This window comes from Sceloporus occidentalis, unplaced genomic scaffold, assembly GCF_023333645.1.
Source record: "Sceloporus occidentalis isolate IW3139 unplaced genomic scaffold, rSceOcc1.0.p SCAF_2, whole genome shotgun sequence".
Classification (NCBI taxonomy): Eukaryota; Metazoa; Chordata; class Lepidosauria; order Squamata; family Phrynosomatidae; genus Sceloporus; species Sceloporus occidentalis.
Window position 1 is genome coordinate 70,913,777 of NW_028316982.1, and position 20,264 is coordinate 70,934,040.

The following is a 20,264-nucleotide window of genomic DNA, read 5'->3' on the forward strand; positions in this document are numbered from 1 at the left end:
AACAAAGAGGTCACAACCGCCCCCCCCCCCCCCGTGCCGCTAGCCATGAGGGACAGGGATCGAGAGAGCAAGTTGTCTTCCTAACACTTCCAAGGATCTTGTCCACATCCTCGGTACTGACAGACTCAAACTGATCCAGAATAACCAAGTTCACGGAAGCCCTGGATGCCTCTACTCTAGGTTCTGCTCTAAAGCTGGCCTCAAGACCTTCGCTTATCCGAGAGATTTTATCCGCAAAGAAGTTGTTGAAATGGTCACAGCAGGCCTTAGAAGGTTCAAGGATCTGGATCGGGGCAGGAGGGAGCTGAGTTAGCAATATTCTTTCTATCTCTACTCTCATGGACATTTAAAGAGCCAGTCAACCTTGAACTGTTTCCCATTTGTTTAATTTTCCAATTGTTCTCTACAACTGCAAAGGCTAAAAAAAAAAAAAACAACCAAAATTCTGAGATAAGGAACATCTTCTGCCTGAGCACAAACCATGTAAGTAAAGTAAGTAAGTAAGTACTGTGTAATTGTCATATTGTCAATTTTTGTATTGGCCAATGACCGAATAAAATTTTTACTTACTAGCACAAACCATGTGCATAAACAGCGGGAGTATGCTGGAAGCAAACTGTTAATGGACAGAAAGTCATTTTTTAAAATGCTATGAAATTGGGGGCAGAGCAACAGAGACAAATACAAAGAGGTTACGTAAATTTGCCCTGTTTTCTGAGGGTAATCCTAACCTCTGCTCCTTATTTGCCGTTTCCTGTTTGTTTTTTCCCTAGTCCCGCTTTGGCCTTTGCTAGCATTGCATGTTTTCACTGAATGACCACTTCACCTCTTTCCCACAATGGAGAGACTGGGAAATGGACTAAACTGGGGTGATTAGACATTTGAATCACAGCAAATAGCTCAGGTCAGAGGAACACCGTACTCCCATTCACATGATATTTCTGCCTCATTTTCAAGGGCATGGTAAAGTGGTATGCAACAAAAAAAAAGACTCTGTCGTCAAGACAACAAGGGTCAGTCGAAGAGAATGGGGGCACATTTAATGTTCTGGATAATGAATGGGGGCAAAGAGTCCAGATGGACATGAAAACAGGGAGGAGGAGAGTGGCATGGCAGCAGATCAGTATCAGCCATGGAGTGTAAACTACGTCAGGTTGTGAATCTAAACAAAAATGTCTCCCATAAACAAATGTCTAATTTAAATAAAAGGAATGACCTGCTACTTTGAATGTGGGAAACATCAGAGCTACATGGGCTTGCTTTCTTGGTAACATTAATTGATTGGATTCTATGGTTTTGCCCATAAGTGTTACCCTTAAGATTAGACTTCCTGAGCTCGCAAAAGCATTTTACTGATCCTTAAATATAGGGTGGGCATCCTTCTAGGATTCTCAGACCTCAGGGCTGGCCCCTCTTTTCAGGGGTCTCAGGGTGACTGGAAGAGTCTCAGGGCAAGAGTACAACCTTGCAAAGAAAAGATGTTGTTGCAAGCTGCTTTAGAGTGGTGGCTGCAGGGCCTCCAGAGACCTCACCTGCACTCCCCTCCTGTCTTTATCTCATTAATTAAAAAGGTAAAGGTAAAGGTTTTCCCTTGACAAAGTTGTCTAGTTGTGACCGACTGTGGGGAGTGGTGGTGCTCATCTTTGTTACTAAACTGAAGAACCAGCATTGTCCAAAGATGGCTCCTGTGGTCATATGTGGCCAGCATGATTGCACAGAATGCTATTACTTTCCCACCGGAGTGGTACCTATTTATCTACTTGCATTTGCATGCTTTAGAACTGCTGGGTTGGCAGAAACTGGGATTAGTGACAGGAGCTCACTCCGTCATGCAGCACTTGGGCCTCAAACTGCTGACCTGCCAATCTTGCAATTGTCAGAGTTGGTATCTTAACCACTGAGACATTTTTTTTATTTTAATGAAACATTTTGAGCAACTGTAGTTGATGTTTAATTATCATGTTTAAGAAAATTACTATGTTCCATCCTATGAGAGTTCCTAGGTTTCACATTTGTGTTGGGCAATCTCAATGCCTGGGATATTCTTGACTCTTCATGTTGGGCTAGAGCTCCCATAATCCCTTACCATTGGCCAGATCAGGGCTGGGGCTCCTGGGAATTGAAAGATCTGGAGGTGATAAATCCCTTGTTTTAATAACTTTAATCCCTGTCACGATAGTGGGCAATTTGCCTCCAAGCTTGAGATGTCAGTCTTGGGGCCCATTCACACTACAGAATTATAGTTGTATTATTTCACTTTAACTTCCTATGGAATCCTGGAGTCAGAAAGTTTAGGGAAGAGCATTTGGAATTATTAGCCAGAGAAGTTTTCAAGGGCCTAACCAACCTACAGGATTTTATACAAAAGAACCATAGTAATTATAATAGAATAACAGTGCTATAATTGTGGAGTGTGTATAGGTCCCTACACTTGGCAGACTGAAAATCGCTAGAGAATGGCTCCAATTTTGAAAAAGGAAGGACAAGCAATTATGTGATTTGGCCTGAAGTGAAACACCCTAGAGAGATTTTATCTAACCTAACTATTTATATGCCAACGTTCACATATTTTGCACTAAATCACCCAGTTATCCCCAGCCAGCATGAACACTGGCAGAAACTATAGTTCAACATACCTGGAGAGCATGAGGTTTGGGAACAAAGACTGCCTTGGATTTCAGGATCCCTCCTTTGAGAGTTGATATAGGGTAGTACAGAACTTGGAAACATTTCTTATTCAGAACCAAATGACCATCCACTGAGTTGCCCAGATGGTGTGTGTGTGTGTAAGTGTGTATGTCTGAGAATTATAGTCCAAAAATAATTTTTACAAACTGTTTTACAGTTTTCTTTCACAAATGCTTCTTTGCCTCCACTTTGGTTCTGCTTATAATGCTGTAAGTGACATATTGCAAAGATCCCTTAAATTTCTAGCAAATGAAACATAAGTTAAAATGTGTGGTTCTCTTTTAAAAGTGTGGTGCATGTATCACTACAAGTTAAAGTGGGATGCTTTATCATGATGCTAGGGTTAATAGCAAGCAGTTTAACCTTTGGTAGTAAAGGGCCAAGATTTCAGAGCACTTCTCATTTCTGTTTTTACTTTAAATTTGATTACAGTCAGTGGGAGTTAAGACCTTAGAAAAGCAGTATGCTTTCATTAAGGGCCAAAGATATAAATAGTGAACCAAATACACAAATGTTCTAATCTGAAATGGGGGTTAGGTATTTGATTTTTGCACCCTCCTTCTTCGCTGAGAGGCGACTTTAAAACTCTGTCTAGAACCTAACCATCTCACAGAGCTTCCTCATGCACATTTTCGTCTCACATGTCCTAATAAGTTTCCTCAAAAACTGAAATCACTAATAGGAAAATGGGATATGTTTATAATTTGTATTGAGGGGAAAGTGGGAACAAAGCCATTACCTCTCAGTCTAACTTAATTTACAAGGTTGTTTTTAAGACAATATGATTTCATATAAATCTGTTTTCCAGAGCCTTGGAATGGAATGTTTCATATCTAGAACAAGAGTGTGACCCTTAAGAAGTTTCTTGAGTCCAGTTACTGGGAAGTGAAGTTCTAAACATTTGAAAAGACAAAGATCCTTAATCCCTACATTAATGGCTCACAGCATGAGGTTGCCGTGGCCCCAATCCAGCCAGGAAAGGGGCGGCCTCCCGATGCCCCTTAGGGGCAGTCATTAGAGCCCCTCAGTAGATTTTGATACATCTGAGAAATAGAAATTTTGGATCTTGAATTAGGGATAGAAAGAAAGAAAGGGCAAAGGTTATTATCATTTGGTCCAAAGGGGAAACACTTTAACTGGGAACTGCAGGCGTGATGTAGCAATTATAGGACAATCAGATTTGTATGGATGATGGCATTTGTTGTCAAGTAATACCTTAGACCACAGGTTTCCCAACTTGGATCTAGCAAATTAGGATTTTGGACAAATGGATATTTATGCTTAAATTGAAAAGGGATAACCTTTTTGTGCCCTGGAAAGGATGGCATAGCTGCCGGCACCACAGCTTTACGGCACTCCTTTGGTTTCAGACAATGGTCTTTCACAGGCTCATCTGAATTGCTACTGTGGCCATCAAGATGTTTTTAGTTAGGCATGTTGGGAGTTGCAATCCAACAACATCTGAAAGACTGGATGATTTTCACCCTGAGTCTGAGAACTTTTACGTGCACAGAGGCCTCAGTCCTATTATTGGTTCCAACTAAAGTAGACTCACTGAATAAATGGCAGCCTTGTAAGTCAAAGTTTACCTAAATCCCATTTGTTCCATGCATCTTATCCAGTTGGGATTAACAATTGGATTTAGTCAGAGACATTCATGTGTTTTCTGTGTATATTTTAGGGTCATGTGAACATTTTGTAGTCCCATTGATGTTAATGGAAATCTTAAGCACACAAAAGTGCTTAACTTTGGTTTGGGCCTTATCCATAAACATGACTCGTGCCCATAAGAGGGAAAGCTGATATGTAAATTTCTCTTGCAGATTTCCAACTGTTTATGACATTAATCAGCAAAGAAGCTCCCCATCCAAACACACAGTCACACAGTGTGGGATTTTAACCATTTCACTCAGGATAGTCACTTAACAATTAGATGAGCGAATCTTTCCTAACAGACTTGGATCTATTCTCTGAGCCTAATTCAAGTCTTTCTAATATCACTTTGCTGATATGATGGGACACGAAATGGCTTTAAGAGCAAGTTTTGCTCTGATTGAGTTCAGACTTTTTAAAAAATCTTGCTGTGTCAATAAATGCTCCTGGAAGCTCTCTTCTAAAATGATTCTGGAAGCTGTGAATTGCTATATGGGAGAGTTTATGAAAGGGCTTTATGGGGCTTGATTTCTCAAATGGAGGAAGGTATTGAAAGAAAAATGCACTTGAATGGAGCACTTTAAAAAGCCATGGAGATGTAGGAATTATTGGTAAAGAGTATGAAACATCTAGTTGACAGTGTGTATGATGGGGGAGAGGGATGGAAAGACAGTGAGAGCTATCACAACAAGGAATATATCTGTAATCACAACTACATGCACAGTCTTTATAGTGTGCTAAATCTTTTAACACTGTCAGGTATGCTTTGATCGAGTGTTCCTGCATGGCAAGGGGTTGGACTTGATGGCTCTTATGTCTCTTCCAACTCTATGATTCCATGAACACAAAGCCGCTGTGCCTTATCAGCTATGTTTCTTTAAAACCTTTTCCTAAAATACTTTTGATACCATACTGTTTTACACTACCCTTCATGTGTTAGAAATGCAGATGATTGCAAAGGAATTTTACCTTTGATTGTAATGAAGAAGCTGCTGAAAGCTGTCTTCTGATGTGTCATATGGATTAATGAAGCTGCTTTCTGTCTAGCCCAGCATAGCCTATGGCCCTTCAGGGGGAGTTGGATTCTAATTCTCGTCAGCATGGTTAGAAATTTTTGAAGCATTATTGGAAATGATCAGAGATTATTGAAGCATGACCACATCTGGAGGGCTACTAGTTCTCCATCCTTGTTCTGTTCTTGGTGCAAGTCCTCCAGGTTTGCAGCAAAAGCTCTGCCCAGCTCTGCTATATGCAGACATATCAAATTGAACTCCACATCCCAAAGGCACAAATTTTGTATTGTCCTCCTAAGGTATGGGCCCTCTTTTACTCCAAACCAGGATAAGCTAGGATAAAAAATAAATAAATAAAACTTTTATTTCTATCCTGTTCATCTGTAAGAAACAATCAAAGAGGCTTCCACCAGTTAAAATAATACAAATATAATACAGATAATAATAATAATAATACAAATATATACAGACATCCCTCTTAAAAAAGAATTAAATCATTCTAAGATTAAAATTTCAAACATTAAAATCAACCCAGTTATATTACAATAATAGAATAACACAATGGCCTGTTACAGACTGCCAAAATAAAGCTGCTTCGGGTCTCTTTGGAGGTATGCTGTTTAAATGATGCATGCATCCTATGAATCTGGAAGCTGCACTAAAGCTGCACTCCAGTGCTTAGGAATGGAGTATGGCCTTGGTGCGACCTCCGGACTCTTAGGACCCATGCATCATTTAAATAGCATACCTCCAAAGAGACCCGAAGCAGTTTTATTTTGGCAGTCTGTAACAGGCCAATAGCAGTGGGCAGAATCATCACGGCTGGGATTACACAAATACACAGATGCACTATGTATGGGGAATCTATGCTTGGCTGGGGGCTATTCCAGGAAGGCCTGCCGGAAGAGATCTGTCTTGGCCGCTTTTTTAAAGCTATCTAGGTTGGATATTTGATGGATCTCATCTGGCAGGCTGTTTCATAGGGTGGGAGCAACAGCGGAGAAAGTCCTCTGGGAGGTTGCCATCAGTTTAGTCCTTACAGGTTGTAATAAATTCCTCCCAGAGGATCTGAGTGCACAGGGTAGATTATATGGAAGCAGGTGATTCCTTAGATAGGTTGGGCCCAAGCCATGTAGGTCTTTAAAGGTGATAACCAACATCTTATACTGTGCCCGGAAACTAATAGGCAGCCAATGGAGTGACTTCAATATTGGTGTAATATGGTCGCTCCTAGTTGTCCCTGTAATCAACCTGGCTGCCATATTCTGTACCAGTTGAAGTTTCCGGACTAGTCACAAGGGTAGCCCCATGTAGAGTGCACTGCAAAAATCAAGTCTTGAGATTACCAGTGCGTGTACTACAGTTTCAAAGTCACCCGGTTCCAGGAAAGGGTGCAGCTGGCAGATCAGCCGAAGCTGGTAACAGGCGCTCTTGACCATTGCATTCACTTGATTTCTCATATGAAGTGACTGGTCAAGAAGCACCCCCAGACTGTGAATACAGTCCTTTAAGGGGAGCGTGAACCCCTCTAGGACTGGAGGTTTCAACCCAATACCTGGTTTGGGGGCTCCTACCGTAAGTACCTCCATTTTGTCTGGATTCAACTTAAGCTTATTTTCCCTCATCCAGTCCATTACTGCCATTGATTGAGGGGAGAAATACCATCTGTCATCATTGCTAATGACCAAGACATGGAGAAATATATTTGGGTGTCATCAGCATACTGTTAACACCCCGCCCCATGTCTATGGATGATTTCTCCCAGCGGCTTCATATAAATGTTAAACAACATCAGGGACAGGATGGCACCCTGAGGACACCACAATTGAGCTCCATTTTTCAAGAGCAACTGTCCCTGAGCATCACCCTCTGGAATCTGCCCGAGAGGAAGGAATGGAACCACTGCAAAGCAGTGCTTCCACTTCCTAACTCTCTCAGGTGTTCCAACAAGATGTCATGGTCTGTTGTATCAAATGCCACTGAGAGGTCTAATAGCACCAACAGGGTCACGCTTCCTCTGTCAATGCTTAGACGAAGGTCATCAGTTAAGGAGACCATGGCAGTCTCCACCCCATATCCAGTCCTGAAGCCAGTTAAAAATGGGTCCAGAAAATCGGCTTCATCCAAGACCACTTGGAGCTGAAGAGGGACAGCCCTCTTGATCACCTTGCTCAAAAGTGGCAGATGGGATAGAAGCCTATAGTTTTTCAGTCCAGGGGGCCCAGGGAAGGTTTTTTCAGGAGTGGTCTAATCCCACTCTGACAGCTTTTAAGAAAGCACTCAAGACGGATCTCTTCCAGCAAGCCTTCCCAACTTAGTTACCCTCCCCAGATATAGAGATATTGTCCCTTCATTTGTCTATTCTTCCCTGTCTATGTTTCTGCCTTTTTAAAGTGTTTTTAATGTTTTTAATGTCTTTAATGTTTTTATACTATTATTGTTTAATTCTGTTTTAGTACTGGAAATTGGGAGGGGCGGTAGGTCTACGGTTTGATTTTTTTAACTATTGTAATTTGATGTATTTTATTGTTGTAACCCGCCCGGATTCGTCGTGATTGGGCAGGCTATAAATAAATCATTACTATTATTATTATTATTATTATTATTATTATTATTATTTTAAAGCAGATGGTACATGACCTTCCCTAAGGGAAGTGTTGAGGACATCTCTAAGAAATGCCATCAAGGCATCACCCCCCTGGATGGCCAGCCATGATGGGCAGGGATCGAGAAGTCATGTCGTCTTCCTCACCTTTCCAAGGATCTTTCCAAGGATAAGTTGAACTCGGGGCTGCAGTCCAAAAAAATTAACTTCTCAAAGTTCTTTTCCAAACAATAGAACTATATGAACAAAATGCTATAGTCAAAAGCAATAGAACACTACAGCCAACAAAGCACCCACAATTACTACAATGGCAAATAAGAAATGATTAGAGGTACCTCAGGCTAGAAGAGTTTAATGGGGAAGTCATCAGAACTGAATTCCTATTGTCATTGGACAATCCAAATATTTTCCTGTTTAGTTCTAGATAAAAGTGCACGTATTGATTGATAGCTTTTGGCAATCCGTTCATGGAAACAATTACAGTCTAATTATTGACAGAAGAACCATTACAGACAAACAAAAATATGTGGTGGTTATGGTTTTGTGCAGAGAGGACTGACAACAATCTGTTCAAGATCATGATTGATGGGCAGCATGTTAACAAGCTATACCTTTCCTGAACTGTAAAGGTGGAATGTTTGTGTCTGTGTCACCGTATCAGCCAAGAAAAATGGCAGTAAAAAATAAAGCACTGAGAAATCAAAAGAGAAATGCTTTCAAAGTGAAAAAGGAAAAGTGGTGATATTCTACATCAGCTCCTTAGTTACATATGCATAGCCAAATACCATCTCCTGGTCCTATCTCCTCATACTCCCCTTGACAGCCAGCAGCTGCATTGGGGAAAGGAGGTCAGTTCACTGCCAATTGGGGCACAACAAGGATGACATTTCTGACCCTCTTCCACCAGTGAGTGAGGCTCTACTCAGGAACTGAAACAGGGGCACTGCACCTGATTGTTATAGCCTTACCTATCAGTAGGAGGGATCCAGAAACATCCTCCTTCTTGCACCCTGATTCACAGATAAAATGACCTCCTTCATCCAGTGTGGCTGATGGTTGTTAAAGTGGGCCTGGGGAAACATTTACAAAGTCTTACATTAGGTCTACATTGTCTTACTGAATACACAGCCACTACAAATCTGTAACTCTAGGTCAGGCAACTGTAACTGAAATTCCAGACTGGAGACTTGAAATTTCTCTGACTGCATTCTCTAGCAACAAGTAAAAAAAAACAAGCCTTTTTGGGCTGGTTGGAGGATTCAGGGAGTATAGCCCCAAAAGTGACATTTCTGTGCACTGAAAATGAAATGGTCTAACACTTATACAAAAAGAAGGGAAGCCAAACCCACATTTTGTCTATAAAGCATGAATTTGTGAGAGGAATGGACTTCAGGAGATAATATGTGATTTTACAATGAAAAGGGAAAGTGTTTGTAGTTGCATTGACCCATCAGAATAAAACAATCAGAACATTAACAGGATTATACTAACCCAAAAGTTACAAAATAGTCAGCAAGCTTTGGAGGGTGTTTCAGGTTGCTGTTAACAAAACTTAAAACAATTTGCATATGTTTATTTGCACACTACTTTGAAAAACCAGAGCCATGTTTAGGGGTGACATACAAGCACAACCATTTTAACTTTTTAAATTCCTGAAGGGTAATCAAATCTGAATTAGAAGGAAAATGCAGCCTTCACTAATTGGAGGCAATTTTATGTGCCACAAAGAAGTAAATGGCAGATTATTTTGTAGAAGGACATAGCAAGCAGCAATAGCAAGTACATTTCTACACCGCTTACTGATGTACTAAGCAGTTTTCAAGCTAATTGTCCTCGCTGAGTAGTCATTTTAGTGACCTACAGAAGGATGTCAGGCTGAGTCAAGACGGAGCCCCTGACTGGTATTGAACTCACAGCCCTGTGGTTTGTGAGTGAGTGGCTGTGATACAATCATTTAAGCACTGCGCCATCAGGGCTTCAAGGACAGTAGTCCCAAAACTATTACACTGAGCACAGTATAGCAGACATTGATGTACTCATCCTATGAATAGCCTAAATTTTGCTTACATCAGCAATTTATCTACAGATAATCTTAGATAACCTTGGTATCAATTGCCCTAAAGATTGCTCCTTGTTGTAACTTGGCTTACGGGGGAGAGGGAAGTGAAAGGAATAAGCAAAACCAAAGAGTGGGACTTCCTCTTCTTATGAACTCTGTTCACAGTGAGGAATTTTGACTAGTTTTGTTTTCTTGGCATAACATAATGATTTTAAGGACCATGCATTTATTTCAAGGGGTTTTTTTATCATGAAATAGTTAACATTAAGAGACAGGCTGTAGCTCAGTGGTGGAACACATGGTTTGCATGCCTTAAGTCCCAGATTCAACCCTTAGTATTTCCAGGTAAGGCTAAATAAGAATCCTGCATGAAACCCTGGGGAGTTACAGCCAATCAGTGTCAGTAAAACTGAGTTATATGTACCAATTATTTTTTTAATGAACAGATTGCAATTACTATTGTTCATTATTGTGGTCAAACAACTGTTCACTGCTTTCCCAGTTGGAGGCTAAAACAAACAACAAAGAGACTCAGATGTGAGCTACAAAAAGGGAAGTATTTTTTTTTCCTAAGAGAGCAGCTAACCTAAATGCCTTCACTGTTCCCATAGCAATTTATGGACTCATCCAGACTGGCCAAAGATGTTAGGTTGCATTAGTTTTCATAGCTATACTTACCACTTCTGGTTTTTTTTTGAGATCCAAACAATGTTTCACCTGTACCAAGATATTTCCTGGTGATTTCCCTTAATTAGCACCACCTTTTATTCTTTAATGGAATGCAGCATTTTTATTTTTCTTCCTGTACTTTGTTGTCTCAAATCCAAGTGTGTACCTATTGTTGTAGCTCATTTTAGTTTTCAGCAGTGCCTTATGATATGGGTTGCATTTGTAACCTTCCATCTGCCTTACTTCATTCCTCCTTTTGCCCAATACATCACCAAGATCATTTGTAAACCCTGCCCCGCCCTTTGAGGGAGATACTATATTTTCCCCCCCAAAAAACTCTATAAGCTGGTGTGGTGGTATAGCTGTGTTTTCCCTCAGTGCACTTGCTGTCTGTGTCAAATGAGGCACTGGGGTGTGATGAAGGGTGTGATGCGTGTATGTTTAAGAGGGCCACACAAGAAAGGAAGGAATGTCTGTGCAAGAGGAGGACACAGTGAAAGTTTCAAAGCATTTAGAGCAATGCTGTAATAGTGCTAAAGTTTTAGAGAGTTTTGACAAATAAAAAGTATCTATCAGTAGCACTAATGTTCTAGAGAGATTAAAGTAATTTAAATATTATAAGGTGCAGTTGGTTATATTTCAAAACTACCTCTGAATATTCCTTGCCTAAGAAAAACCTAGAAAATTCATGAGGTTACCATAAGTTGGCAGACAACCTGAAGGGACATGCACACACACAAGAAGGTATTGGGGAGGGGGGGGGGTAGAGAGAAAAGAGACCCTGACCAGAATTCTGTTACAGATGTACACATGTGAATGTCATGTTACACATGTTGGATCCAAAAATCACCATCATGCAATGGATATATTCTGCTAGTAGCAGTTGAAGCAGAGTTACACAGATAACATGTTCATCTACACTTTGTCTTTGCAAGTTGGACAATGTGCATTGTGTGTTGTGTTTGTGCATCCTATACACATTCTGCATTGTACAATGACACCTTGTTGTTGACACGGGTTGTGCAATGTTGGTATTCTGCATGTTGGGGTTGTGTAGTATGAAGTATATCTCCATATGCAAATACTTATGTTACACAGAGCATCCTACATTGCAGCCCATGTGAAGCTTGCAACACATATGATGGCAAAGTGGGGAGAAGCACAAGGGGATTGGATATCCTCTCATCTAAAACCACAATCCACTTCACAGACAAGTGGACACAATCCACTTCACCCACAAATTAATTGAAATGTGCTGACTTTTTCTTGGCGTTTCAGGTCAGGACAGCTTTTGGATAAAAAGTGACATGAAGTGGCAAGAAGTCTCGAGAAGAGCCAATGAATGGTGGGGTACAAATCTCCTATTTGGATGAGCCTTGTGTGAGCTATGTCAAATTGGGGCAGGAAGACTAATACATTCACTGTGTGTTTGTGTGTGAATCAGGGACGTAGCCAAGGGGGGGGGGTTCTTGGGGTCCGGACCCCCCCTTCCATTAGAAAAATGAATGGTGCATGCTGCTGCGCCGCCACACCTAAGCCCCATTCTAATGGTGGCACTTAGTCTGGACCCCCCCCCCCCTTCCTAAAATCCTGGCTACATCCCTGTGTGAATGTGTGTCTTGCAAGAACTTCACGTTCTAAACCCAGCACATCTTATTCCATCAGCAAGAATTATGAGGATGTACCTTTACAAAACATTTAATATTTTATGGATTTAAAAAGTAATGTCCTAGAATACTAGGAAATGGTGGAAAGTTTGTTTACTAAAATAACTTTCTCCTGGCAAGCTTGCCTCAGCTCCTTTTATGTCCTCCCTAATTCAGAATAAATTGACTAGAACAGCTTGCAGCCATAGCACTTGAGGCGAAAGGACCCCAATGCCTCCCATATAATAGTATTTAGCATTTGTATAGTGCAGGGCTGAAGAATGTGGGACCCCCTCCAGTAGGGTTGCCAAGTATCCCTTATTATAAGGGATGCCCCTTACTAGAGTGTTGGAAAGATTGTTTCTTACAGGATAGGCTGTTTGAAGGTTAGAAAGTTTTCCCTCTTATATAGACTGAAAAAGATGTCAAAATATCCTGTATTTTCACAAAGACTGAAATGTATGCATCATGTAATTTATGAATCAGGACAACATGTTAATTTTATAGGGAAATTACATGGCTAGGTTAACTGAAATAAATACTTTCATTTGGTATTTAGGTAGTACAATAAGTTATTAATAGCTACTTCCTGATAGTCAACCTTGCATACCATGAATTTGGACTGTTCCTTATTGTTATTTTTAAAACCTGGCAATAGTATCTGCCAGATGTTGTTGGTTGGCAAGGCCCATCAGCCCTAGTCAGCATGGGGAAATGATGGGAATTGCACTCTAACATCTGAAGAATCACATATTGCACATTCCTAGTATGGTGTTTCCAAGGCCCAGGACAGACGGTCCCAAAGTGGCATGCCACCACCGATTCTACAGTTAGAACCCTAGCATGGCATGGCAGCAGCCTAGTGGCAGCACCCCATCCACACGGGCGCTGCCATCTTCACGTAAGCGATGCCAAGCATATACGCATTGCTGTGCATTGCTTATATCATGAGTACACCATTGGCGCACTCATGATGTGCACCCGGCAACCCAAAAAGAACCTGGTTTTTCCTTTCTTTTTGGGGCAGAAGGATGCCGGGCAGTTTGGCTGCTGCGATGTCCCTCCGGAGGGAAACAGGCTGTTGCCAGGCCACCCTTTTGGGGAGGTGTGTCCCGGGCCCAAGTGTCCAACCTGGTTTATGTCTCAGTTCTGTCACTACCCCAGGCACAACTGGTGGCTGCTCCCATATTTGAATTCCTTCCTTATGGACCAGAAGGGCTCACTTCTTGTTGTCCTTCCATTGACAGTAGAGGTTTTTTTTAAAAAAAATAAAATAAAATATTTAGACAAGGCTTTCAGGAATTCACTACAATGGCCTTTTAATGGTGTGTTGTTTTAGTTTTTTATATCCTGTCTTTTATCAAATGTTTAAATAGTTTTAATTAAGCATATTGCCCAACTGCTTTTTAAAAAGAGTAAAGAATGAGTACTCCTTGCCTAAGAAAGGTTTCTGTCATTCATGGGGTCAGCATAGGCCAACAGTTGACTCAAAAGGACACACACACATTTTACTGAAGTTTTTGTCTGATTTTAATCTGTTCTGGTTTTAATAATCCATAAACTAGTGGTCTGAGTAACCTACTAGGACTCTGAGAGACAAGTGCTCAAATCCTTACTCAGCCAAGGAAACCTGCTGGGTGACCACAGGCAAGGTGCACTCAACTTTTGAAGGCAGCTATTCTGAACAAATATTGCCAAGAAAACCCACTGATAGGGTCCTGTGACATGATGGGACACCTCCACCACCACAACAACAAACTTCACTGAATCCCAATGCAAGGGAAAAGATGGGGAACAAAGGAATAAAGGGCTAAAGCTTGATGTTAGTCCTAACTAGAGTAGGCCCATTCAGTCAATAAGGTTTACCTACATATTGATTTACTATTGAACAATTGACTAGGGGGTGAAACAGACCAACCCAAAGCAGCAGCTTCAAGCCGCCCCTGACAAAGGCAAATTTGGGTCACAGCAACTATACACCGTGGCCTCAATCCATCTTTTTGCTGGCCAAAAAAGGAGCAGCAAACAGCTGCTCCTTTTTGAACTGGCAAAAAGCTGGGTTTTCTGCCCTGCCATGGTGGGAAGCTGGCTTTAAGGAGCTCCGGTGGTGTGCGGTGTATAAATGGCTTGCCACTGGAGTGCCCAGAAACTGGCCCCTAAGTAAATGGCCGGGCAGCTTGAAGTCGGCTTCCAGGCATCTTGGGGGTGTGCGTCGTCTGCACATGACGGCCCCAAGCTGGCTGGAAGCCAGCTTTTTATGCCTCTCTGTTCTGGCCCTAAGTCTGCTTTAGTTGGGACTAAACAATGGAATGCCAATCCTCCTCCTCATCATCATCTGTAGTAGTAGATGTAGATTTGAGGGGGCACTGAGGCTGAAAATGAACAAGTGAGTTGCCTAAGGCTACCCAGTCACTTTAAACTAGTATTCCTTTGATTTAATCATAGCTTCCTAGTCAAACTTAACATTTTGAAAATGTGGCTAGCAGCTCTATCTTTTCCCCTCCGTACTCTAAAGCAGGGAAGACTCAAATCTCCTAGATCCAGGTCCAAGGCCATAGCATAGGGAAAGATATGGAGCTTTAACTCTTTGCCCCCTTTGTTGCAGTTAACCACCTTCAAGTTGATCCTGACTCATGGTGACCCTATGGATAAGACAACTCCAGGACTCCCTGTCCTCTACTACTTAGTTCCTGTAATTTCATACCCATGGCCTCCCGACCACCATCTTGAGGGGGAGAGAAGCAGACCAGCAACAACAGGCCTCTGCCTGCTAAGAAGACAAGCCCTCCTCCCGACCACCATCTTGCTTGTCTTTATTGCATGTTGTTCGATTTTTATTGGTTTTTGTGAGGTTGTTTTTATGATGTGTAAGTTTTAAATGATTCTGTGAACCGCTTTGATCACCTCGGAAAAGCAGTATAAAAATAAAGCATATTATTATTATTATTATATTATTAATAGAGCCCATTCATCTAGCGTGTGGCCTTTCTCTCTTTCTACTTCCCTCCACCTTTCTAGCATCATTCTCTTTTTGAATGAGTCATGCCTTCTCATGATGTGGCCAAAGTACGACACCCTCAACTTAATTATCTTGGCTTCCAGGGAGATTTCAAGTTTGATCTATTCTAGGCCGCATTTGTTTGTCTTTTTGGCTGTCCACGGTATCCTCAGCACTCTTTGTTCAGCACCACATTGCAAATGTATTGATTTTCTTCTTATTTCTCTTGTCTTTGCCCCCTGCTCTGGTCCTAATCCAAATTGAGTTACAGCACCTGCAATTTATATTGTCAAAAAGTGATTTATTGTTTAAGAATTCAGTTTTTGTGGTGGGGGAGTGTCTGTATTCAAATTTCCATGTGGTAAGGGGGAGAAACCTCTCTACTCCTTCACATTAGGATCCAGATCCACATTAGGTACCCTATGCTTACTCAAAAAGAAAGGGAGGGAGGGAGGGAGGGAGGGTATCAATCATATCAAAACTGGGAAACATGTAACCCTACAAATATTGGTGAATTGCACGTCCCAGCCTTTCTTTCTGCTGCTGGGACTGAAAAATTCTCAATTGTAATTGTACTGCATCCCCCCAACCCCACTTCCTTCCTCTACTTCTGCCCCATCTTTTGTTCATATCAAGTTAAGAAAGACTTAGGGGGTTTTCCCCCTTCCCACATGGAACATTGTATGTACTATACTTTCTATAGTCATTATTGACTAAAATACTTTCCCAGATGCATGTAAGTAATTAGTACACATTTTCCTTATTGACATAAGCAATGTTTGTGTGTATTTTTCAGTTGGAGGCATTTTAGCCACTTGCATTTTTAAAATATATGCATGATTTCATGCATATAAAATGTACCACAGGGCTTGCAAATGACATTGTCCTTCAGTTGTCAAATGTTTCATTGTCTCTTGATGAATCCTGGGAAATGTGGAATTGATAATTTCCATGCAAATCTTCATTAAAATTATTTTTCATCCTCAACCATGGTTAAATTAATTGATTCAGACATGAAACATGATTTATTGCCTTCGCTAATGTGGCAATCAGCTTCCTATTAAGTTCTGGTGCGGTTCCAGTGTGCATATATTTCTGCTGCCAAATGAAGATTTATTTATTTGCCTAGGCATTTTCCTGATTGCTAACCTTGTCAATTATCCATAGTGGTTTTTGTAATTTCACTGAAAATTTTTACTGTTTCATTGGTTTTTAAAAATGATTTTATTATTTGTTGTATTTTGTCCCCATGTGATGGCTTAGTGGTTAAGACACTGACTCTGACAAGCGCAAGGTCAGCAGTTTGAGACCCAAGAGCAGTGTGATGGAATGTGTTCCCATCATTAGTCCCAGCTTCTGCCAACATAGCAGTTCCAAAGCATGTAACAATCCAAGTAGATAAATAGGTACCATTTCAGTGGGAAGGTAACAGTGTTCCATGAAGTCATGCTGGCCACATGACCATGGACTCATCTTTAACAACACTGGCTCCCTTGGCTTAGTAACAGAGATGAGCACTACCATCTACAGACATGACTGGACAAACTTGTCAAAGGGGAAACCTTTATCTTACCCTTTTTTCTGGTATTCTGCTGGTTTGTACACTACAAATAGTTTGAAGATGTCTTCAGTAAGTATCAGATCCTGGCTAGAATCCGGCATCAACTACTCACTGTATATACTCTTCTATAAGTCTAAAAAAATATGCCCAAAAATTGACCTCAAAATTCCAGGTTGACTTATTTACAGGTCATTATGGAAATGTGATAGAAGTTCTTTCAGATTTCTCCATACAGTGCGAAGAGGAGTTTATTTCTCTCTGAAGACAAGCAGAAAGAGTCCTGGGTGATTGATTGATATTGCTGTTTGTTTAAGAGTCCCTCTCCCGCCCGCACGTCTGGCTGAAACGATGAAGCGAAAAGCCTCAATGAGAGTCTCTGCCATACGCACACATTCACACAATGAAGGAGTGTCTAAGTTTTACCCTCAACCTATTTATGGGTCATGGCAAAATCCATAATTTTAGCCCCAAAACCTGACCTCGACTTATATATGAGGTCAACTTATAGTTGAGTATATATGGTAGTTACATATACTTAACTAAGTAACCTCTCCTGGCCCTATCTCTACACCTAATACAGTATAAACATTATTTTTTATTATTTATTTATTTATGGTATTTATACCCCGTCCTTCAGCCCTAAAGGCTATCAGACATCATTCACTCAAGCTTCGATTGCCAGCAGACTAGACCATATGATGCTAGGCAAAGTAGGTTTGAAAGCCAGCATGGTACAGTGGTTTGAGCATTGGACTACGACTCTGGAGATCAGGGTTCAATTCCCAGATCAGCCATAAAACCCACTGGATGACCTTGAACGAAGTCACATTCTCTCAGCCTCAGAGGAAGGCAATGGCAAAACTCCTCTGAATAAATCTTGCCAAGAAAACCCCATAATAGATTCACCTTAGGTTTGCCATAAGTTGGAAATGACTTGAAGGTGCACCATCACCACCACCACCACCACAACAACAAAAGGTTTGGGTGAGAGAAGTTACAATTATGGCAATAGTGTCAACATCATAACTAAGTAGTGATCATGAATACAAAACAATTACCTAGGCTTACTTAACTAAGTAGCTGGTACAGGAGTCCAGCTCTCATCTTTAAAAGGAAATGTTCACCTAGGACTGCATTATAGCTTATCAGTTCTCATCTAGTCCAAGGCTTATTCCAAGGATCTGCTGAGAAAATGCATGTAAAGCCATGGCTAGGACTCTTGGGATCCAGTCCTCAACATTTAATTGAGGAATGAGGAGATTATCACACTGCTTTTCCCCCGATCTAGGCACAGGTTGAGACCATGTGTTACCACACAGCTCCGTGCCCAGATTGTTACCATGCCATACTCAATCAGAACATCTCCCATTATTTGCTAAGAACAAAAAAGAAGCTCAGTACAGGAGAAGTTCCAGTCTGGCACAGGATGGTAATGATCTGGGCATGGATCTGTGACGTAAGACACAGTCCCATCCCGGTCTCAGCTCATGCCCACATCAGGAAAAGACAGCCAGTGTGATAATCCCCTAAGGCATGTGAAGTGAATCTGCCATACTTGTAGTTCCTGAACTGAATTTGGGTAGGGAGGAAGAACAACAACAGTTCTTCCATACTTGCAGTCCTTCACATTTTGTGGTGAGGTTCTCCTGTTAAACTGAGGGGAGAGCGAGCACAAAAATGCATATATTTGTGGAAACAATAGGAAAATGGATTAAATTTAGTACAGTTGTGTAGCAAAATGTTATATTTGGGGAAATGCACACACATTTTTGTGTTTCTCTTTTTAAAAAGGCAAACGTATGTGGAAGTGTGAAAGAATGAAATTTAAATTGAAAAATGAGGAACCAAGACAGTCAATTTAATCTATCCCTATTAAACCATACATAAAATTGTTGTATACATCCCATCCTAAACAGAGATATTTCTCCCCTTATTGGAGACAGTAACATGATGCAGAGAGAAAATATCTATGCAGAATTGCATTGCTGTATCCATTGCCGGCTTATTTCTGCATTGTTCATGGATTGGGAAAAGTCTAAAAGGAGAAACCCTGCTGAATGCAAATAAACTCTCACTATGAGCTGCAACCTCTTGTAACCAGGATTGGAGCTTGGATAGCCTATGCATTAGACCAGGGGTAGGCAACCTTTTTGAGCCGGGGGCCGGGTTGCTGTCCCTCAGAAACTGGGGGGCCGAAGCCAAAAAATAAATAAATAAATATTTTTTTAAAAAATTAAATATATAAATAAACCAGGACAAATGTAGGACAAAATTTTCAAATGGAAGACACTTTTTTAAAAAAAATGGAGGACATGCAAAAAAATTTGCTGATTTTTAAAAAAATGTTAATATAAATGCATGTTTCTGAGGCTTCTATAGACAATTGTCCCCCAAAGGCCCCGGCGGCAATCGGCGGCAGGACCAGGCTGGGGCCGGTCCCAAGGCCTTGCCGGGCCGCATCCGGCCCGCGGGCCGCAGGTTGCCTACCCCTGCATTAGACAGTCATCCTCCTTTCAGACATTCTGCAACATATACAAAGAGGGAAGGGGAATCACGATTAGCAAAAATATATGTTAGCAAAACTGGGCTTGGACATGCAACCTCACTATCTTTGACTGTCATGCTTCTTGCTTAAAAGGAAAAACCTGAAAGAGCTACTTCCACAATTGTTTACTGTGAAGAGCTGGTTGTCAGTGGAGTGATTTGAAAGGACAATTATTTAGTTAAATCTACAATTAAACTACTGTAGATAAATTAATTCTACATCACGTATTTCATTTAGCATTTGTTCTCCATTTCTATTTGGTATTCAGTTTGCATCACTTCAGTTCATAATTTCTTGTCTTTTTGTTTATAGGATCTTTCAGGCTTTCTCCCCCTTTCATTCTTTTTTCATTTTTGTAAATGTATTCATTTGAAAGGCTGGGATGCAAAATGCTTTCATTTTAATTGTATTTGAATCATAGTGTGTACTTTTCTGGACTATTCCTGCTAGAATGTCTTAAGACTATGACTACTGGTCATACATATCTAAGCTCTGATCTCAACTGTCTCTCTCTGTGTGTGTATGCCTTCAAGTCACCTGTTGACTTATGATGACCCCATGAATTTCATAAGGTTTTCTTAGGCAAGGAATACTCAGAGTTGGTTTTGCCAGTTTCTTCCTCTGAAATATAGCGTATTGCACCTGGTATTCATTGGCAGTCTTCCATCCAAATACTGACCAGGGCTGACCATGCTCAGTGTCCAAGATCAGATAGCATCTGATGCCTTTCAGGTATTTAGGCATCTTTGACTTCAAGTAAATGTCTAATGTAATTATCTGTTGATAGTCATGCAATTGGTTCATTGATCTGTCTAGTTTTCCTCAAC